This window comes from Stomoxys calcitrans, chromosome 5, assembly GCF_963082655.1.
Source record: "Stomoxys calcitrans chromosome 5, idStoCalc2.1, whole genome shotgun sequence".
In the NCBI taxonomy this organism is placed as follows: Eukaryota; Metazoa; Arthropoda; class Insecta; order Diptera; family Muscidae; genus Stomoxys; species Stomoxys calcitrans.
This window is the reverse complement of record NC_081556.1, coordinates 150,901,989-150,921,915: the sequence shown is the minus strand read 5'-3', so window position 1 is coordinate 150,921,915 and position 19,927 is coordinate 150,901,989. Positions and strand designations below refer to the sequence as shown.

At 36.6% G+C, this 19,927-nt stretch overlaps 1 protein-coding gene across 10 annotated transcripts in view; it reads right to left on the bottom strand.

The window, feature by feature from the left end:
• The window catches only part of LOC106081450 (uncharacterized), a 207,009-nt gene that overhangs the window by 160,985 nt on the left and 26,097 nt on the right, over nucleotides 1-19,927 (bottom strand). The window lies entirely within an intron of this gene.

Below are 19,927 nucleotides of genomic sequence, written 5' to 3'. Positions count from 1 at the left end.
AGCCCCTGGAAGCCGCAATTTTTATCCCATTTGATTGAAATTTTGAATGTAGTGTTCTGTTATCACTTCCAATAACTGTGGTGCAAATCGGTCAAGAATCTGATATAGCTCCTATATAAACCGATCTCCCGATTTGACTTCTTGAGACAATGGAAGCCTTATTTTTCCTTGGATTTGGCTGAAATTTCGCACATAGTGTTCTGTTATGACTCTCAATAACTGTGCTAAGTACGGTCCAAATTGGTCTATAACCTGATATAGCTCCCATATGAAGCGATCTTCTGATTTAAATTTCTAAGCCCCTGGAGGACGCAATTTTTGTATGATTTGGCTGTAATTTTGAACATAGTGTTCCGTTATTACTTCCATCAACTGTGCCCAGTACGGTCCAAATCGGTCTATAACCTGATATAGCCCCCATATAAACCGATGTTCCGATTTGACTTCTTGAGTCCCTGGAAGCTCTAATTTTCTTCCGATTTTGGATTTTGCACATAGTGTTCAGTTGTAACTCTCAAACGGCCCAAATCGGTCAAGAACATGATGTAGCTTCCATATAAACCGATCTCCCGATTTGACTTCTTAAGCCCTTACAAGCCGCGATTTTTATCCGATTTGGTTGACATTTCATATCAGTGTTCTGTTATGACTTACAACATCTGTGCCAAGTACGGTCCAAATCGGTCTATAACCAGATTTAGCTGCCATTTTTTTAACAGAATCCATAGCACGCTTTTACTTGGTTACCATAACTTCATAAGAAAAACTTGTCAACATTTTTCAAAATTTATTTATAATTTTTTTTTTTTTTTTCTACAGAATTTTTTTTTAAACCCTCCGCCACAGGATGAAGGTATACTAATTTCGTCATTCTGTTTGTAACACCTAGAAATATGCGTCTAAGACCCCATAAAGTATATATATTCTTGATCGTCGTGACATTTTAAGTCGAACTAGCCATGTCCGTCCGTTTGTCTGTCGAAACCACGCTAACTTTTGAAGGAGTAGAGCTAGCCTCTTGAAATTTTGCACCAATACTTCTTATTAGTGTAGGTCGGTTGGGAATGTAAATGGGCCAAATCGGTCCATGTGTTGATATATCTGCCATAAAAACCGATCTTGGGTCTTGACTTCTTGAGCCTCTAGAGGGCGCAATTCCTAACCGCTTTGGCTGTAATTTTGCACGTGATGTTTCGGTATCAATTCCAACAACTGTACTAAGTATGGTTCATGTCGGTTCATAACCTGATATAGCTGCCATATAAACCGATCTGGGGTCTTGACTTCTTGAGCCTCTAGAGGGCGCAATTCCTAAAGGATTTGGCTGTAATTTTGCACGTGATGTTTCGGTATCACTTCCAACATTTATGCGAAGTATGGTCCAAATCGGTTCAAACCCTGATATAGCTGCCATATAAACCGATCTGGGATCTTGAGTTCTTGAGCCCCTAGAGAGCGCAATTCTCATCCGTTTTGGCACAAATTTTGTACAACGGCTTCTCCCATGGCCCGTGTACAATATGGTTTGAATTGATCTATAGCTTGACACAGCTCCCATATAAACCGATCCCCCGATTTTGCTTCTTGAGCTCCGAATCGGACTATAACTTGATATAGCTCCTCCTCCTCCGTCCATATTCATTATTCTTTGTTTGCCTAGAAAGAGATACTGCGTAAAGAACTCGACAGATGCGATCCATGATGGAGGGTATATAAGAATCGGTCCGGCCGAACTTAGCGCGCTCTTACTTGTTTTTTCAAAGTTTGTTCATCAATGTTTGCTATAGAAATTTTTGTGCTACAGGGAATTATGTAAATGCAAATTGCAAATAAATGCCCATGACACTTCCATAAAATATCAGGGGCAAATATCATAGGCGGACATGCTAACCTCTGCGCTACGGTGGCCTCCAAAACTTCTCATATATCCCAAAAAGCTGCTCGATCAAGCTCAATGATAAGGAGCCTTCTTTTTATAGCCAAATCCGAACGGCGTACTGCAGACCAGATTTTAGCTTAAATTTGAATGTCAGATTAGAACTCCTCTCCCAAGTTCCTTCCATTTGAATCCCATTATATCACGATTTGCCTAGATTTCGGTTTTGGGTGTTTAAGAGGGTGCAGCGGTCCCAAGACAGTTGTCATCAAAATTGGAATTAAGATTCCACCCCTAAAAACCTTCAATTCGATCTTCATTGTGTCACGATCGGTCAATATGCACATTTTGGGGTATTTTTGAGAGTGGGGACTTAAATCTGGATGTCACATCCATATTCTTTTCTCAAATACCTTGTATTCGCTTAAATATATTCACCTATGCCTGATATCTAGCGTTTGAGAAATTTAAGGTAGGGGGAGGGTTCGTTCCCCCTTCAGATATCCCAATATGGAGTGTACCAATATCACTACAGGACCATTTTATACCATCAATGAAAGTGTCACACAAAATCAGTTTAGCATTCAGTCTATGCGGAGCAGACAAATAAACATTGATTTTTACAGCATTCACAATAGTAGCTGAGTTTATTAATATTGCTCTAAGGCCCTACAAGGCCCATAGTTTATTCTTGATCGAAATTAAATTCTAAGTCTATCTTGTGCTGCCCGTCCTTCTGTGGGGCTTATATCCCAATCTGAACCAATATGATCCATTTGCAATGTCCAACAACCTACATGTATAGGAAGTACCTGTATCAACTCTGTCGTGATGTCGATGGACATGGCCAAATCGACTTAGAATGTCAAGACGATCTGGAATACCTTAAAGAGTTGTTCATCAATATTTCTATGTTATACAAAGATAATGCCTAGTCTAGTATTCCCCCACCCTAGGGTATGGGGTATTAACATAAAGCGCTTTGACAATTCGCCCACAGCCAATATTCATTCCCAACGACACTTTGAGAGTTATTTCATTTTTTTTGTGTCGCGCAGATAGAGCAGAACAGCCAGCAGCGCATATGGGCCATATCTGCCTGTGGTGTTTACTTTAAAATGCGTCATTATTTTGTTATTGACGCTGTTTGCTTTGCTTCTACATCTTCGTTTTGACTTCTTCTTTTTTTTAGAAAATTTTGAATATCTCTTGGGTTGTTGTTGTTGCTGCTGCTGTAGTACTAAAAAGCAATTCTTATTTATAATGAAAACTTCATTCATAATTTTCATTTTGTTTTTTTTTTATTATTTTTTGGGAGTACAAAACGCTCGAAACACTCAGGGAGTGTCTTTCGTATGGTATGCCTGATGTTTTTGTCATTCACAAAAAGAACCAAAAACAAACAAAAGACACTGCAACAGTAGGCCATATAGTGGGGTATTGACAGATTTCTTGTAATGGATTGGGGATGGGCAACATTATGGGAGACTCGAAAGATTTGGAATGTTTGTCAAGGGATTTGGAAGTGCTTGTTTATGGGTTGTTGTTGTTGTTGTTATTGCCTGCTGTTGTTGACAGATTTGATTAATTGTTGATAGTTAAAATGTCTTTGTTTTGAGTACCATAAGCTTATAACGAAGACATTTACTTTTACATTTTCTCAGAGATGATGAGAAGAAAAGGCGATTTTTGAAAAATGCCGCATTTATTATTTAATAATGATGTTAAAATTAAGCATATTTTTCAAAATGCATACCAGCTGAGACACAAGAGAAAAACTCTATAATGATGCATTCATTTGGTGAATGTGAATATCAAAGACCATAGAAATTGAAGAGATGCGTTATTTCTTTGTTGTCCGTTCATCTCTTAATTACTTTGGACATGATATGGCCATTTTCTAGCTGCAAGACACATAGTTTTTTTTTACAGTTTTGTTTGTTTATAGTCTGAGAATAATGTATTTTAAGATTTGTTTATAAAAAAATAACAGGAAATTGAAAATTTAGAAATTAATCACAAAAATTTAGGAAAAACCAGTAAGGAAAAGCAAACAAATTTGATGGACAAATTTGATGGACCTCGGCGGATGTATCCAGATAGATTATTAAAATTCCTGTATTAAATTTCGCACAAAGCAACTATGTTCAAAATTAAATAACTACGGTTGACATATGACAACAAATTATCCAAAATCTGACGAACAAATACATGGGAGCTATATCTAAATCTGAACTGATTTCGACCAAACCTTATGGATATTGTGGAATTCGTCGAGGAAAGCATTGTAAAAAACTCGACAAATGCGATCCGTAGCGGAGGGTATATAAGATTCGGCCGGCCGAACTTAACACTCTCTTACTTGTATAATTTATCCAACAATTAAAAAAAAAGATTGAAATTTTTAATTAATTTTTTATTTCATCCAGTTAAAAAAATTATTGAAATTTTTTGTAACTTATTTTTGAAATCCGATTTGTAGAATCGGCTCCCTTGGGATTGCTGCCATAGGGACGATACGTAATATGGTGCCAAAATAAAATTAACTCAAGGCTATATTGCAGATATTATAAAAGAAGAAGTATTCGGCCCAACACAAATTTGTAATTCAAACATTTTTCGATTCAATAAAAAAATGATTGATGCAATTATTGTGTTGCCCAAAAAGTAATTGCGGATTTTTTAAAAGAAAGTAAATGCATTTTTAATAAAGCTTAGAATGAACTTCAATCAAATATACTTTTTTACACTTTTTTTCTAAAGCAAGCTAAAAGTAACAGCTGATAACTGACAGAAGAAAGAATGCAATTACAGAGTCACAAGCTGTGAAAAAAATTGTCAACGCCGACTATATGAAAAATCCGCAATTACTTTTTGGGCAACCCAATAGTTTTTTAATTTTTACATTTAAAATAATTTCAATTACCATTTTGATTGATAATTCTTTCACATTCAATTAAAAATATGATTGACTCAAACAGTTTTTTGATTGAAAATTAAAAAAAAATCGCAGTCACCATTGTGATTGAAAATTCTTTCATATTCAATTAAAAAATGATTGATTCAATTAATTTTTTAATTGAAATTACGAAAAAATTTAATCACGACTGTAATTGAAAAAAATCTATATTGAATTAAAAAAAAAATAATTGAATTAATTAATTTTTTAATTGAAAAAGGTTTTACTTATAATTAAATTTTTAATTGACAATTTTTATCGATTTTTTGCTTTGCACTGAAATTCTAGCATCAGCCTTACACTGGATAAGGCTAAAATAAATTACACCCAATATCAGCCTTTAAATGATTTTACTTAGCCTATTACTGACGAATTGGAAGAAAAATAGTCAAGAATACAGCTATTTTAGAAAAGTTCCAACTCAAGTTAAGAGAGAGGTATTTGGATTGATGTAAAGTAGACGAATGATACTTGTTAAGAAAAATAATTCCCTCATATAAAGCCTTGTTTCGGTGAAAATTGGTTTGTCGAAAGTCGACAATGTTTTATATGCAATAAATTAAACAAAACAAGTAATAGCGTGCTAAGTTCGGCAGGGCGGGATCTTATATACCCTCCACCATGGATCGCATTTATCAAGTTCTATGAATGACATTTTCAAATAGAAAAACATCAGTCATAGAAAAACACCACCTCCAAAATTTCAGGCAAATCGAGTAATAATTGCGCCCTCTAGAGGCTCAAAAAGTCAAACTGGGAGATCGGTTTATATGAAAGCTATATCAGGTTATATACCGATTTAAACCATACTTGGCACAGTTGTTGGAAGTCATAATGAAACACGTCATGTTAAATTTCAGCCGAATGGGATAGGAATTGCGCCCTCTAGTGGCCCAATAAGTCTAATCGGGAGATCGGGTTATATGGCGGCTATACCGTTTTATGGCCTGATTTAGACTATACTTGGCACAGTTGTTGGGAGTCATTACAAAACGTCTCGCACAAAATTTTAGCCAAATCGGATAAGAATTGCGCCCTCTAGAAGCTCTAGAAGTCAAGACCCAAGATCGGTTTATATGGCAGCTATATAAGGTTATGAAACGATTTAAACCATACTTAGCACAGCTGTTGGAAGTCATAACGAAACACGTCACGCAAAATTTCAGCCAAATGGGATAGGAATTGCGCCCTCTATTGGCTCAAGAATTCCAATCGGGAGATCGGGTTATATAGCGGCTATACCGTTTTATGGCCTGATTTAGACTATACTTGGCACAGTTGTTGGGAGTCATACCAGAACACTTCATGCAAAATATTAGCCAAATCAGATAAGAAGTGCGCCCTCTATAAGCTCAAGAAGTCAAGACCCAAGATCGGTTTATATGGCAGCAATATCAGGTTATGGAATGATTTAAACTATACTTAGCACAGTTCTTGGAAGTCATAACGAAACACGTCATGCTAAATTTTATCCGAATGGGATAGGAATTGGGCCCTCTAGTGGCTCAAGAAGTCTAATCTTGAGATCGGGTTATATGGCGGCTATACCGTTTTATGGCCTGATTTAGACTATACTTGGCACAGTTGTTGGGAGTCATACCAGAACACTTCATGCAAAATTTTAGCCAAATCAGATAAGAAGTGCGCCCTCTATAAGCTCAAGAAGTCAAGACCCAAGATCGGTTAATATGGCAGCAATATCAAAATATTGACAGATTTGGGCCATTTACAATCCCAACCGACCTACGCTTTTAGGAAGTATTTGTGCAAAATTTCAAGCGGCTAGCTTTACTCCTTCGAAAGTTAGAGTGCTTTCGACAGACGGACGAACGGACATGGCTAGATCAACTTAAAATGACATGACGATCAAGAATGTATATACTTTATGGGGTCTCAGACGCATATTTCGAGGTGTTACAAACAAAATGACGAAATTAGTATACCCCCATCCTATGGTGGCGGATATAAAAATATTAATGAACACATGAATTTCATCAAAATCAAAATCCGGCAAAGGGTGGGTGTTTAAAGGGTAAAGCACCTGTAATAAGGTGCTTATGTAATAAGCTATTGGGTTGCCCAAAAAGTAATTGCGGATTTTTCATATAGTCGGCGTTGACAATTTTTTTCACAGCTTGTGACTCTGTAATTGCATTCTTTCTTCTGTCAGTTATCAGCTGTTACTTTTAGCTTGCTTTAGAAAAAAAGTGTAAAAAAGTATATTTGATTAAGGTTCATTCTAAGTTTTATTAAAAAAAGCCGCAATTACTTTTTGGGCAACCCAATATATTTCCCCTTACGATTTAAATGTAAAGAGACCTCAAAGACACATATGTCCCACATTTTGACAAATCTATATCAATACCATGGAAGTTGGTTCTACGTACCGTATTAACCGGATGTAGTCCTTTAACGGCCAAGGGCTCGACACCCGAAATTGTTTTGGAAAACACCTTTGGGGGGTTTTCTGTGTATGGTGGTGGGTATACCAAATAAATATGTGTTAAGTTCGTCTAGGCGGAATCTTATTCTTAGTTCTTTGAATGGCCTCTCTTTATTGGCAGAAATTGAAAAAGGAACATGGGAGGACATAACAAAAAACCCCATGGGTTTTTTATATGGTTGGTGCTTAAGATGTCAAATCGAGAGATTGGTTTATATGGGACCTACATCTGGTTATGGAACGATTTGGGCTAAACCTGGCATATATATTGGAGGTCATAGCAATAGTCATCGTACGAAATTTCCGCCAAATCGAATAAGTACTGCACTCTCAAGAGGCTCAAGATGTTAATTCGGGAGATCGGTTTACAGGGGAGCTGTATCGAGTTTTAAGCCGATTCGGACCCTACTTGGTTCATCTGTTGAAGGACATAGGAAAAGTCATCGTGCGAAATTTCAGCCAAATCGCACAAGAATTGTTCTCTCTTAAGGCTCGAGAATTATAATCAGAAGATTTTTGTGGGGGTCATAGAATAATATTTCGAGCTGTTACAAACGGAATGATGAGATTAGTATATCCTCATCGTATGATTTAGGGTATAATAAAATTAATATAGTTACTGGAACATTTTTAAACAATCACTTTATTATTAACTCTTAACCAATTATCTCCATCCACCCAATATAAAATATTATTTTCCCAAATTTAATAATAAAAAAAATGCTTGTGGTCTAGCACTTCCTTTGTAACTTCTATAACACTTTGCCTTGCCATTAATTTTATCATGCAATCTTACTGGCAAACTAAAGAATACATAACCACCATTTATTGTTTTTTTTTTTTTTTAATAATTTAATACAAAAGGCAACTAAATCATTAAAATTCCCTACAGCTGTTACGAACTACGTTTCATTTTGGCCAAACAAAATTTTCGTGAGTTTATTGTATTTGTTTTTGAGATTTTTTTTCAGCATTTTTTTTTTTTGATTTATTTTTAGAGGAACACGATGTTCATTAAATATTAATTTATAGCTCAACCTGTAGAACGGGTGTTAGTTATTTCTTTTGCGCCTTTGTTTATGGCAATTTGAACAAATCTCTTCTTTCTTTGCGTTTGATGTAGTGATTTGTTGTACAACCAATGCCAACGATTAATGTTAATTTAATTTGTTAATTTCAATTTAAACAAACACACATATGCGACTCCAAACAATTTGAAAATGATGGCAAGATTGTTTATTCGTTTTAAAGACAAGTGCCGAAACCCATTGCACAGACGGACAAATTATTTTGTGGTTTAAATTTGTATGTAACGTTAAATCGAAAGTATGAACAATCGATTGATGGACTCAGCTGACTGCTTGTCTAAAGAGGAATTCAATGAATACAAGTGAAAAAAATTCCACTTGCATTTTCTTTATACACACTTGCTATACAATGAATGGCATGCATTTGAGGTTGCAATAAAAACACGTTTTGTCATCATCGACACATTCATGGCTGTTATTTTAGTTTAATAATAATTCATATGGCTATGCAAGTGTCTGTGTGTATGCATAATTACATAATGATCATATAATAACAAGTAAAAAGGCGTTAAGATCGTCCAAGCCGAACTTTGGATACCCACCACCTCGGGTATATATGTAAACCACCTTTCATCAAAATCCGGTGAAAATTGCATACCGTATGTCCCATAGCAGTTATATCGAAATATGTTCCGATTTGTACCAAATACTAATAAGAACAGAAGCTATTGGGTTGCCCAAAAAGTAATTGCGGATTTTTCATATAGTCGGCGTTGACAAAATTTTTCACAGCTTGTGACTCTGTAATTGCATTCTTTCTTCTGTCAGTTATCAGCTGTTACTTTTAGCTTGCTTTAGAAAAAACGTGTAAAAAAAGTATATTTGATTAAAGTTCATTCTAAGTCTTATTCTTTTAAAAAAATCGCAATTACTTTTTGGGCAACCCAATATATCTAAAAATTAACCGATCTGAACCATGTACGACACGGATGTCAGAAGCCTAACAGAAGTCACTGTCTCAAATTTCAACGACATCGGACAATAAATGCGCCTTTTATGGCCCCAATACCTAAAACCGAGAGATCGGTCTATATGTCAGCTATATCCAAATCTGGACCGATCTGAGCCAAATTGAAGAAGAATGTTGAAGGGCCTAACACAACTCACTGTCCCAATTTTCAGCAAAATCGGTTAACAAATGCCCCTTTTATGGGCTCAAAACCTTAAATCGAGAAATCGGTCTATATGGCAGATATAACCAAATCTGGACCGATCTGAGCCTAATTGACGAAGAATGTCGAAGGGCCTAACACAACTCACTGTCTCAAATTTCAGCAAAATCGGATAATATATGTGGCTTTTATGGGCCTAAGACCTTAAATCGGAGGATCGGTCTATATGGCAGCTATAACCAAATCTGGACCGATCTGGGCTAAATTAACGAAGGATGTCGTAGGGCCATACATAACTCACCGTCTCAAATTTCAGCAAAATCGGATAATATATGCGCCTTTTATGGGCCCAAAACCTTAAATCGAGAGATCGGTCTATATGGCAGCTATATTCGAATCTGAACCGATCAGTGCCAAATTGAAGAAAGATGTTGAAGGACCTAACACAACTCACTGTCCCAAATTTCATCAAAATCGGATAATAAATGTAGCTTTTATGGGCCTAAGACCCTAAATCGGAGGATCGTTCTATATGGCAGCTATAACCAAATCTGGACCGATCTGGGCTAAATTAACGAAGGATGTCCGCGGGCCTAACACAACTCACTGTCCCAAATTTCAGCAAAATCGGATAATATATGTGGCTTTTATGGGCCTAAGACCCCAAATCGGAGGATCGGTCTTTATGGCAGCTATATTCAAATCTGGACCGATTTGTGCCATATTGCACAAGTATATCAAGGAGCTTAACTTAACTCACTGTTCCGAATTTCGGCTACATCGGACAATAAATGCACCTTTTATGGACCCAAAACCTTAAATCGAGAAATCGGTCTATATGGGAGCATTATCCAAATCTGAACCGATTAGTGCCAAATTGAAGAAAGATGTCGAGTGACCTAACACAACTCACTGTCCCAAATTTCATCAAAATCGGATAATAAATGTGGCTTTTATGGGCCTAAGACCCTAAATCGGAGGATCGGTCTACATGGCAGCTTTAACCAAATCTGGACCAATGTGGGCCAAATTAACGAAGGATGTCGGAGGGCCTAACACAACTCACCGTCCCAAATTTCAGCAAAATCGGATAATAAATGTGGGTGGTGCGATTTAAGCGAAATTTAGTGTGCTCTCTTATAGTAAAGTAAAAAAAAAATTTTGGTATCCAAATTTTGGATGGGGTACCTAGGGGGGCCGCCCCACGCTAAAACCTACCAAAAATATATTTAGAGCAATCACTACAATATGGGACTCAAATGAAAGGTATTTAGGATAAGAAAACGTATCTGATATCCAACTTTCGGACCACGAGTTTAAAGGGGACCACCCCAACTCCCAAAAATCCCTAAATCGGACATATATACCGACCATGCCACTATGGGACTCAAATGAAAGGTGTTTGAGAGTAAAATACGAATCTGATATCCAAATGTGCGACCAAGTTTCTGGGAGCCACCACCACTTTCCCAAAACAGGACTTATTTGCTGACCATAGCAAATTTACTGACCAAATATAGGTATTTGGAAGTAAAATACGAATCTGATAAACAAATGTGGGACCATGTATTTGGGGGACCGCCCCTTTTGCAAAACACACCCCAAAGAGTAAAAATTTTGGGGCCAAATATTTGAGGACGCCTCATCTCATAAATTCCCCTTAAAGCAATGGCCATATGGGGTTCAAGTAAATGGTATTTGAAAGAAAATCACAATGTTGACATTTTTTTCAGGGCCAAGTGTCTAGGGGACCACCTCACCCCCAAAAACAACCCAAATTCATGGCTATATCAGACGGAAATAAAGACTTTTGAGAATGGAGTATATCAAACATCCAAACGTTTATGACCCTTAACCCTCCCAACAAATTCATAGACCTTTAAAGATTTTTTTTTGAGGTACTATGCCATGTAAAACTTCTCTCCAAAGAGGTGTCGCACTGTGGCACGCCGTTCGGACTCGGCTATAAAAAGGAGGCCCCTTATCATTGAGCTTAAACCTTGAATCGGACTGCACTCATTGATATGTGAGAAGTTTGCCCCTGTTCCTTAGTGGAATGTTCATGGGCAAAATTTGAAATATACATCCACTATTCTTGTAGCATGGTATTTCACTAAAAGCTCTTCAATTGGCGAAAATAAATATTCAAAGGATACATTTGTTCCATGCAAAGTAAAAGAAGGCGCAGCGGAACGGGCCCGGTTAAGCTAGTTTTCTATATAAAGCAAGTAAAGTGTTAAGTTCGGCCGTGCCGAATCTTATATACCCTCTACCATGGAACGAATTTGTCACGTTGTTTGAATGACTTTTTCAATATATATATGAGCTACTTCAAGTTATTCACCGATATGGACCGTACTTGTAGTGGCTGTTAAAATCATAGGAAAATACCACCTCCAAAATTTTAGGCAACTCGAGAAAAATTTGCGTCCTCCAATGCCTCAGAGTTTCAGTTTCAGTGTTTTGTACTGATTTAGACCATACCTGACACGGTTGTTGAAAGTCATACCAACACGACAAACTTCAACAGAATCGGACAAGAATTGCGCCCTCTACAAGCTAAAGAAGTCTAATCGGGAGATCGGTTTATATGGGAGCTGTATCATGTTATGAACCGATTTGAACCATACTTAGCACAGTGGTTGGAAGTGATACCAAAACACCACGTGCAAAATTCCAGCCAAATATGATATGAATTGCGCCCTCTAGTGGCTTAAGAAGTCAACATCCAAATCGGTTTATGTGGCAGCTATACCAAAACATGGACCGATATGGCCCATTTACAATCCCAACCGACCTATACTAAAAAGAAGTAGTCGTGAAAAATTTCAAGCGCCTAGCTTCACTCTTTTGAAAGTTCGCGCGCTTTCGACACACGGACGGACGGACATGGCTAGATCAACTCGAAAATATAAAGACGATCAAGAATTCATAGTCTTTATGGGGTAGCTGATTAATATTTCGAGGTGTTACGAACAGAATGACTAGATTTGTATACCCCCATTCTATGGTGGAGGGTATAAAAAGAAGAGTTCATCAAGGTCCCTTGTAATTTTGTGGTCAGCATCTCTATAACTGATTTTATTTCTCTTCTCTTTGTATTGTGGCCAAAAACTTTATTCAATGTTGTGCATCTGTCCAACAATGATTTCATGGCCAGATAACAAGTGGAAAAATGTTAATTTCCGTTTAGTTTTCATACCTTGAAGATGACATGTGAAATTTATAAATAAAAAATTACAATAATAATTAAAATGTTATGGGATGAAGTTGAAGTTGATGACGAAGATGTGCATGACATACGACATGAAAAATATGCTGTATTCGTGATACATGTTCCTCGATTGTTTTTACCCCTTCACATATTTGCCACATCTATGAGCAATCTCTATGGGAATGTTCAAGTTTATGATTAATTTCTAAGATGTATTTTATTCGGCGTTGGAGTGTTGAGGGGGGAAATCTGCATTATAAAAGGGTTTCCGTAAAAACCAATATAAGTTCGGCCGGTCCGAATATTATATACCCTCCATCATTGATCGCATGTGACAAGTTTTTTGAATGACTTTTCAAATATGTGGCAGCTATACATTGGCGTCGCTTGAAATTAGCTGCTAGCTTCAACAGACACACATACACTAAAAATTTGATGGTGATCGAGAATTTATTAGGGTCTTGTACCAATATTTGAAGGTGTAACAAACGGAATTCAGAAATACGAGTAACTCCATCACTCCATTTTTCTTCATTACTGTCCACTTTAAGAATCAAAATTTCACAATGGAATACCATTTCTTTATTGTTAAGTTAAGCTTAACGAAAATAAGTGTATATTAACGAAAAGGAAAGGCAAAAGTCGGGCGGAGCCGACTATATTATACCCTACACCACCGAGTATACGTAATACTTTTAATAGATAGCACCATGTCCGTCTATCCGTCTGTGAGTCCATGTATTCTTGTAATCAAAGTGCAGTCGTATTTGTTGTCCGATTGTCACAAAATTTTGCATATGTCACTTTTTTGGTCCAAGGACAAACGATTTTGATTTTGAAAAAAAATCGGTTCAGATTTCGATATAGCTCCCATATATTTCTTTCATCCGATATGGCTTTTTAAGGCTGTAGAAGCCATAATTTTCGTCCGATCCTTACAAAATTTGGCATTGGGTATTTTATTTGAGGTTTACATATGTGTGCAAAATTTCATAAAAATCCGTTCAGATATAGATATAGCTCCCATATATATCTTTCATCCGATATGGACTTTTAAGGCTGTAGAAGCCACAGTTTTAGTCGGATCTTTAACATTTTCTGCGCGAGGTGTTTTATTTTACGTCCTAATATGTGTGGAAAATTTCATGAAAATCGGTTCAGATTTAGATATAGCTCCCACATATATCTTTCATCCGATATGGCCGTTTAAGGCAGTAGAAGCCATAATTTTCGTCCGATCTTTACAAAGCGTGGCATGGGGTGTTTTATTTGACGTCTCCATATGTGTGCAAAATTTCATAAAAATCGGTTCAAATTTAGATATAGCTCCCATATATACGTATCGCCCGATTTGCACTTAAATGACCGTAGTAGCTACAATTTTCAACCGATCTGCACAAAATTAGACACAGGCTGTTTTGTTACTGATCTTAAGATATCTGGAAAATTTCATCAAAATCGGTTCAGATTTAAATATAGCTCACATATATATCTGGCATTCGATTTGGCCTTTTAAAGCTGTAGAAGCCACAATTTTGTTCCAATCTTTACAAAATTTTGCATGAGGTGCTTTATTAACGTATTGATATGTGTACAAAATTTCATAAAAATTGGTTTAGATTTGGATATAGCTTCCATATATATCGTTCGTCCGATATGGCCTTAAAGGCTGTAGAATCCACAATTTTCGTCCGATTTTCCATGAGACGCTTAAATTGACGTTCCAATACGTGCGCAAAATTTCATTAAAATCAGTCCTAATTTAGACATAGCTCCAATTTGTATATTTCATCCGTTATGGACTCTTAAGGCAGTAAAATCCACAATTTTGGTTACATCTCTACAATATAGGGCGTGAGATGTTCTATTTCATGTCCCAGAATGTGTTTTACAATTGACACAGGTTTCGATATAACTCCTATATAATCTTTTATCCGATATGGCCTTTCAAATATTTGGAAATTCAAATTTTTTGTCCTATGGTAGGAAAATCTAAATAGACGTAAAATACACATAAAAAGTACTACATGCACGAGGTGGTGTAGGGTATTATATAGTCGGCACTGTCCGACTTTTGCCTTTCCTTACTGGTTTATTTTAGTGCCCATATATATGCCGCCGTCTCATTCGTCTTCGGCACCCTGAATTCTCCGGTGGACCCGCCAGAGTCAAATATGGTTCAAATCGGTCCATAACCTGATATAGCTGTCATATAAACCGATCTGGGATATTGACTTCTTGAGCCTCCAGAGGGCGTAATTATTATCCGATTTAGCTGAAATTTCGCATGAAGTGTTATGTTACAACTTCTAACAACTGTGTCGAATATTATTCAAATCGGTCCATAACCTCATATAGCTGTCGTATAAACCAATCTGGGATCTGAACTTCTTCAGCCTTCAGAGGGCGTAATTATTATCCAATTTGGCTGAAATTTTGCATGGTGTGTTTTGTTATAACCTCAAACAACTGTGCTAAGTATGGTTCAAATCGATCCACAACCTGAAAATGATGTCATATAAACCGATCCAGGATCTTGACTTCTTCAGCCTCCAGAGGGCGCAATTCTTATCCGGTTTGGCTGAAATTTCGCATGAGGTGTTTTGTTATGACTTCTAACAACTGTGTCAAATATGGTTCAAATCGGTCCATAACCTGATATAGCTGACATATAACACAATCTGGGATCTGGACTTCTTCAGCATCCAGAGGGCGCAATTCTTATCCGGTTTGGCTGAAATTTTGTATGAAATGTTTTATTATGACCTCAAACAATTGTGTTAAGTTTGCTTTAAATCGGTTCATAACCTGATATAGCTGCCATATAAACCGATCCTGGATCTTGACTTCTTGAGCCACTAGAGGGCGCAAATCTTATCTGATTTGGCTAAAATTTTGCATGGTGTGTTTTGTTATGACTTCAAACAACTGTGGTTCAAATCGATCAATAACCAGATATAGCTGCCATATAATCCGATCTGAAATCTTGACTTCTTGAGCCGCTACAGGTCGCAATTGTTATCCGATTTGGCTGAAATTTTGTATGAAATGTTTTGTAATGACTTCTAACAACTGTGTCAAATATGATTCAAATCGGTCCATAACCTGATATAGCTGCCATATAAACCGATCTTGAATCTTGACTTCTTAAGCCACTAGAGGGCGCACTTGTTATTCAATTTGGCAGAAAGTTGTATAAAGTGTTTTGTTATGATTTCTAACAACTGTGTCAAATATGGTTTAAATCGATCCATAACCTGATATAGCTCCCATTTAAACCGATCTGGAATCTCGACTTCTTGATCCTTTAGAGGGCGTAATTATTATCCGATTTGGCTGAAATTTTGTACAACGGCTTTCCCCATGACCTTCAATATGCGTGTCAAATCGTTCTATAGCCTGATACAGCTCCCATATAAACTAATCTCCTGATTTTACTTCTTAAGCCACTTAAGAGCGCCATTCGAATTGCAATTCTTATCGGGCCATAACTTGATACAGCTCCAAAATCGTATCAATTATTTTGCTTTATCCTTTGTTTCCCTAAAAGGAGATGCCGCGAAAAGAATTTGACTAAAGCGATCCATGGTGGAGGGTATATAAGAGCCATCAGCAGGAGTTAGTTCGTCAAACTCTATCATAGACACATATGTCTGTGGACCTATTAACATTTCATCATCATCATTCACCAGTGTGCTTTGTTGGATCTCGGCGAGTTTGTCCGCCACAGCATTTGCCTTGGCCTCATCCGCCACTATGTGTTCCCCAACTTGAAATGTCAAGAGGATTAGGAATATACATACTTTGCTGGGTCTCGGACCAATATTTCGTTGTTGTCCAAACGTTATTACGAAATAAGTAAACGTCCATCCTATGGTGGATGGAATAAAATAACAAACCTTCACTAATTCTAAAGGTTCTTAACCCATTAACGCCTGACCCTGGTCTAAGTTTGATAAAATTTCATATATTCTTTAATTTGCGTATTTATATTGACGTAGTATTTTTTTCAAATTTTGTTAACAATTCTTTTTTTTAAATTTTAATTTTTATTTAATTTACAATTTTTTTTTTAAATTTATATTTTAAAATTTTTTTTTTAATTTACAATTTTTTGAAAAAAAAATTAAATTTTTTTTTTTTAATTTTCGAAAAAAATTTAAAAGTGATGCGATAATTTTAATTTTTTATATAGAACCCGAATCTCAAAAATCTCACTCCTAATAATTTTCACAACATTCTTTGTTTGATTTTTAGGTAATAAAAATTTACTACTTTTGACCGACCAATTGTCCTCTAAAACATGACCTTATAAGACCTAAACAATTTTTTTTAACAATTTTTATTTATTCGTCTACTTTACCCAAATCCAAATTTCATAAGGATACCCACTTCCTAAATCGAGCTAGAATTTTTTCTAACACAGCTCTATTCTAGGGTATTTTTCTACCCATTCGTCGTTAATGGGTTAATTTACCAGTTTTTTCGTTTCTTGATAGGCTTCATTAAATTTTAATCAAATTCAAATTTTATCCAGTCAAATTGCCAGTTTTTCTTGAAGCAATCTTTTTCTACAAGTTTTCGCTTCAGGTATTGCTTAAAAAAAGATTCAAAACTTAATATTTTTCTGAAAATTGTGAAATATATCACTTCGGTTATTCAGATAAGCCCTATAATTAAAATCAAGCCCGCCTCAAAGAGAATAATAAAATCAATGGGTTTTTAATTACAATTATTTGCTTAGAAACCCTCAGGGCATATAAATCTTCCATTTGAACAATTTTTCATTGGTCAGTTAAGCGTTAAACATTTTTTGTTGCTATTAAATTTGTTTTGGTGTTTGTGTTATTTAAAGAGCAAACAAACAAAAACAACAATCAAAGATTTGAAATGTAATCTCTTTGTCATCTGAGACATGTATGTCGAACATATATGCGAGACAACTGACTGACTGACTATTCTTACACAAAAGCTACTTTTGCCAGAAGCAGCAGAAGAAGAAGGAGGAGGAGGAGGAAAAAAGAGGGAAGGGTTTAGGTGACAACATCTCCAAGTGAAGAGCAACCCATTCAAGCGTCTATTGATTCGGTACTTTAGTTCCCCCTTATTTGTTGGCGAGTGTTTAGGCATTTCTTTTTCTGGTTTGGGTTTTGGTTTTGGTTTTTTCTATCCATGTGTAATTTGAAGCTTTTGAAGTGTTTTCTAATGCCGTTGCTGTTACTGTCATGTTCATCTACACTTGAGAGTTGGTGGGTTAAGTGCGAGGGGGTGGTGGTAAAGGCATTGCAGTCTGTAGAGATGGTTGGATGTTTGTTTCTTTCTGTGGGAGAGGGTGAAGATTTAAGCAGGTGTGACGATGATGACCAACCAACTGAGTGACTGACTGGCCAGCTCTCTCCATGGTTATGACTTTGCCTGCTTTTGGCTTTTGTGCTGTACGCCCGAAGAGGCATTAAATAGCCTGTAAATGGTTTTTAAATTAAAGGCGTACAAATAAGCAAACAATTGTAGAGATATTTTGGTTGGTTGGTTGGTTTTTGATATCAATAGTGAATTATTTCGAAACATTTGTGGAAAATTAACTTGAGGAAGAAAAGTCACCTTATTGAATAAAGAAGATTTTGAGTTTTTGCTATAGAGAATGTTGTCAATGCTTATATAGAGTTATATAGAGTTTTATAAAAATTTTAATTTATAGTTTATACAAATATAGGCAGTAAATGGAGATAAGACGAAATGGATGGTTTCAACTCCCTAAAAGCCTTGCACAACCGAGCAGATAAAGAAAATGGAGAAAGTTGGGAAACACAACTTTGAGGCAGTCAGTAACTTTATCTACCTCGGCACCGCAGCAACCGAAACGAATGACACCAGTTTTGAGATAAAGCGAAGAATAATACTGGCAAACAGATGCTACTTTGGACTAAGTAGGCAATTTAGAAACAAGGCCACCTCTCGACAGACGAAGATTACACTATACAAGACACTGATACTACCCGTGTTGTTATATGGTTCTGAGGCATGGGTAATTGTGAAAGCAAATGAGGCAGTACTTGGAGTATTTGAGAGAAAAATTCTTCGTAAAATATATGTGGACCAGTTTGCGTTAATGGAGAATATAGAAGACGTATGAACCACGAGCTGTATGAGCTGTATGACGACGATAGCATAGTCTCACGCATCAAAATACAATACAACGGCTGTGTTGGCTAGGTCATGTTGTCAGAATGGATGAAGAAGCTCCAGCAAAGAGATCTTTTGAAGGCAAACACGGTGGTACACGCAAATCGGGAAGACCAAACGCCCGATGGAAAGATCAAGTTGTGGGAGACACCTCGAAACTTGGTCGAGGCAGTGGAACAATTTTGAACCGATTTGAAGTATTCTTAGCACATTTTTGAAAGTCATAACAAAACACCTCATGCAAAATTTCAGCTAAATCGGATAAGAATTGCGCCCTCTAGTGGCTCAAGAATTCAAGATCCCAGATCGGTTTATATGGCAGCTATATCAGGTTAGGGACCGATTTGAACTATTCTTAGCACAATTGTTGAAAGTCATAACAAAACATGTCATGCAATATTTCAGACAAATCGAATGGAAATTGCTGCCTGTAAAGACTCAAGAAGTCAAGATCCCATATCGGTTTATATGGCAGCTATATCAGCTCATGGACCGATTTGAACAATTCTTAACACAGTTGTTGGAAGTTATAACAAAACACTTTATGTAAAATTTCAGCTAAATCGGATAACAATTGCGCCCTCTAGTGGCTCAAGAAGTCAAGACCGCAGATCGGATTATAGGGCAGATATATCAGATTATGCACCGATTTGAACTATTCTTAACACAGTTGTTGGAAGTCATAACAAAACACCTCATGCTAAATTTCACCCAAATTGGATAAGAATTGTGCCCTCTAGTGGCTCAAGAAGTCAAGACCCCAGATCGGTTTATATGGCAGCTATATCAGATTATGTACCGATCTGAACTATTCTTAGCACAATTATTAAAAGTTATAACAAAACACCTCATGCAAAATTTCAGCTAAATCGGATAATAAATGCGCCCTCTAGTGGCTCAAGAAGTCAAGACCCCAGATCGGTTTATAGGGCAGCTATATCAGCTTATGCACCGATTTCAACAATTCTTAGCACAATTGTTGAAAGTTATAACATAACACCTCATGCAAAATTTCAGCTAAATCGGATAAGAATTGCGCCCTCTAGTGGCTC